General features: G+C 32.4%; 1 protein-coding gene across 1 annotated transcript in view; it reads left to right on the top strand.

Annotated features, from left to right (window-relative positions):
- Window positions 1-3,839, top strand: part of LOC107549268 (protein jagged-1b) — a 66,588-nt gene that overhangs the window by 49,347 nt on the left and 13,402 nt on the right. The window lies entirely within an intron of this gene.

Below are 3,839 nucleotides of genomic sequence, written 5' to 3'. Positions count from 1 at the left end.
TTTAATGAAATTATTTTAAACAAATAAATGCAGCATAAGATAATTCTTAAAAAAAATAAAAAATAAAATACATTTTGCAGACCCCAAACATTTGAAGTCCACATGTACTTTTGTAAGTGCGTTACTATAATAGCAGTTTTTGCTTGCTTTAAAAAACAAGAAAAAAAGGGACTGCCAATTTGAGCTGTTGATTTAATAATAATAATAATAATAATAATAAACTTTTTTTAATGAATTTACATTTAAAGCTTAAAATGTATCATTCCTTTAAGGTCCAGTCTTACTTTTGTTGGCACATATCAGCTGATAGATTTTCAATGTCTTTTTGGGTGGAAAAATGAGAAAGCTGGGTTTTTTTGGGTAACACTTTATAATAACTTTCATTAATAAATCATTAACAAATAATATGTAGTGCTTAACAGATCATTAGTTCATATATATTCACATATCTATAGAAATGTGAAATAATGTGCTTGTTAATGTTTACTAATAAATTTATTAAACATTACCTAATAATTAACATTTCATGTAAATTAAAATGCTTACAAATGTCATTAAACTTCTAATTCATATGATCATGCACATCTCGAAAATCTACAAATGATTTTAACAGATGTTATACAATGATTAAAAGCTTGTGTTAATGCACAAAAAAAATCCATGGATCATATGTGTCCTCACAGAAATGATTTGTAGTAATATGATAGCAGAGAGAAAGAAAGAATGAAAAGAAGGACATTGCCAACAACAGACAGCCAATCCGTATTTACCCCTCATGCTGTCTTCTGGGGATTACAAGAGAACTGAGTAATGCACGGGGTCAGTCTCCATGACTCTTTCATTTCCTGTGTTGCTTTCTGATTGTTTCTTCTTATAATTGAAGAAAAGCTCCATGACTGAAAATATGTTGCTGGGTTTTGCACACACACAATCACACGCACTGATTTTGTCCTCATGCACAGTAATGGTGGACTATTTAATGAATGAATTACACACATGTGCATGCTTCAGACAACACTGAGATACATTTTAATCACTTGGATATTGCCCCTCCATTTCCATAAATAACCAAACTTAATTTGTTTCCCAAACATGCAGACACATCTACTTCTCTCATCTCATTTTTCTCCTTTTCTTGCATTCTTATTCTCTTACACTGTAATTTTCTCTTCTTCCCCTTTGTATCTCTTCTAGATCTATTTCTCTCCTCTCACTTAATCTCACATTCTCACTGCCCTCCAGCTCCTGTCATGTCTTTTCATTTACTTTATCATCCCTTCTCTAGTTCATTGGATTTACAGCTTGTCTCTGGTGAGGTGAGGCTTAGGTGGGCTGATCCGGGAGTCGAATTGACGTCAGTTTGGAACTGTAGAGCCGTTTTTTTCCTGCCAGTTTTGGATTATAATACAGCCATGCATCCGAGTGCCATATAGCTTTAACAAGCTTTAACAAAGTTCGTCCTGACCTATTATGACATGGAAAAAACTTGAGAGAGAAAGAGAGAGAAAGGTTCAAGGACACAAGTATTGCTTAGTTTCGCATTTTTTTCATTGTCTACGAGGCGTCTTCTGTCCAGGGTTGTGCATCAATAAGAATTAAGTGTAGAATGACTTTAAAGTGCAAATCAGTTACAGAATTTGAAATGAGCAAACATGCTTGAAAATTGGAATTTATATTTTAATTCAAGGCAATATAAATGCAATGGAGTAAAACTCATATATGAAAAAAATTCATATGACTGCTGAAAGTGTGATTTTTAATACCATATTTAACACATGTCTGGTATGAATGACCCATAAACATATATTCATAGAACACGTGGAATATTTTATATATTTAAATGCAGTATAATGAACATGTCTAACTGATCCTAAATTTCTATATTTTTATAAAGTGCTCTTAAAATAATGTTGACATTTTTGTGGTTCTCTATGGCTGGTGTTTTAATGGCTGTATTAATTTTAATATGCACACATCCAAAAATACTGTCAAACAGGTGCAAGACCAAAAAAGGCACAAAAAAGCAAAAGAATAAATAAATAAATCAAGTAACTTCATTAAACAAGTTACTGCATTAAATTGTAATGGAGCATATGTAGCCATGTGCCATTGTTTTTTTTTCTTCTTTGCTTTGGTTTGTTGTGGTAGTTGTTTTGACAGTATTAAACTTCATTTAAATATGTTTGTTTCATTAAGAAACACATGTAAAAACTCAACTTAATATTAACTATGTAATTATTTCTATTTTGGATACTTTCGACTGTTAAATGTCTTTGAATTGCAATTCAGTAATTTCTTACTGCTCAGTCCAATGCAAATTCCAGTCCAACATCTTGTGGGATAGGACCAATTAAATTCAACTTCACACTCATGAATGGAATGGGAGCTGATTTTTAATTCTGAACGTTGCTTAACCCTGGTTCTGTACAGATATATATTTGCACGTACAGTACACACGTACATCCCCAATTCTCACACTGAATTCCACTGAAGTGTTTGTAGTTCAATTTCTGTTTTCATCCCACATGATGAATGATTTCGGGAATCATTTGCGATGACTAAATACTTTGATAAAGGACCACAGTGTACCAAAGACAGTTTCACCCTCTCTTATCACTGAACCACCCTCTAAATCCAAAATCACAGATCACAGGATCGAGAACGAGTGTTTAATTTCTCTCTCATGGGTTTGGTGGATCTTGTGTGATAGTTATCATACATCCCTGAGTGAGAGATCAGATTTATGTTCATGTAAATTCATGTGCCTTCAGTGATAAACTAAGCTCAAGGTTTTCTGCATGAGTGCAGCTCTGCTGTAGTCATTTACATCTCTAATGGACTGTAGTAGAATAATGTTTAAATGGACCACAACACTAATTACTGACTGCTTACACTGCAGTCCGTTAACAGAAGAGGACGAGGCAATCATGTCCAGATCTGTGTGTATGAAACTGCCTAAAGGGCCCAAATACTTTTTGGGGTCACTGTATGCGGTTGATATGTTTATTTTCAATGTGTGTGGGGGGTTGCTAAGATAACTTATCTGTGTTTGAACACCTTCACTCTTCCCTGTTTTCATTCCTTTGTTTTTAAGCCCAGATGATCTCATCTGTTAGGCAATATTTTCTCTTTCTAGAGTGCTTTGTGAGAGATTATGCACTATGTAACAGTATTTAAGATGAGGCAGGCTAACAGTCTCTCTGGTAAACCTCTTGTACACGAGGGACAAAAGGGAGAGACAAATGAACGAATCTAATGTCTCATCAAGAATCACAAGTCAAGCTCTATCAACAGCCTTTGTTGATTACCACAGAGAATAAATTTGACTAATTAAAAAAAGACAACAAAATCACATATACAGAAATACATTTACAATGGAAGTAAATAAGACCAGTTCCAGGGGTAAGCGCATAAGTATTAAGCTGGTATTTATGTAAAATACACAAAGCACATACATGAGTTATTCAGCATAAACCTGTGTATTATTAGCTGTAAAGTTTAAATTATTATTTACATTGTCATGACATCAGAGTTAAAGAAGTTAAGATTAGATACAACACAATTAAGATCAGTGTATGATTTGTTTCTTGAGCACCAAATCAGCATATCCGAATGATGATCATGTGACTCTGAAAAAGTGACAATTGTGAAAATTCCGCTTTGCCATCAAAGAATAAACAACATTTTAAAATATAATCAAATACAAAACAGTTATTTTAAATTGTAGTAATATTTTAATATTATTGTTTTAACTTTTTTATTTTATTTGTATATATATATATATATATATATATATATATATATATATATATATATATATATTTTTTTTTTTAATAAAA

The sequence above is a fragment of the Sinocyclocheilus grahami genome, unplaced genomic scaffold, assembly GCF_001515645.1.
Source record: "Sinocyclocheilus grahami isolate Dianchi unplaced genomic scaffold, SAMN03320097.WGS_v1.1 scaffold367.1, whole genome shotgun sequence".
NCBI classification, from domain to species: domain Eukaryota; kingdom Metazoa; phylum Chordata; class Actinopteri; order Cypriniformes; family Cyprinidae; genus Sinocyclocheilus; species Sinocyclocheilus grahami.
The sequence above is the reverse complement of the archived record's forward strand: the minus strand, read 5'-3'. Positions and strand labels throughout refer to the sequence as shown.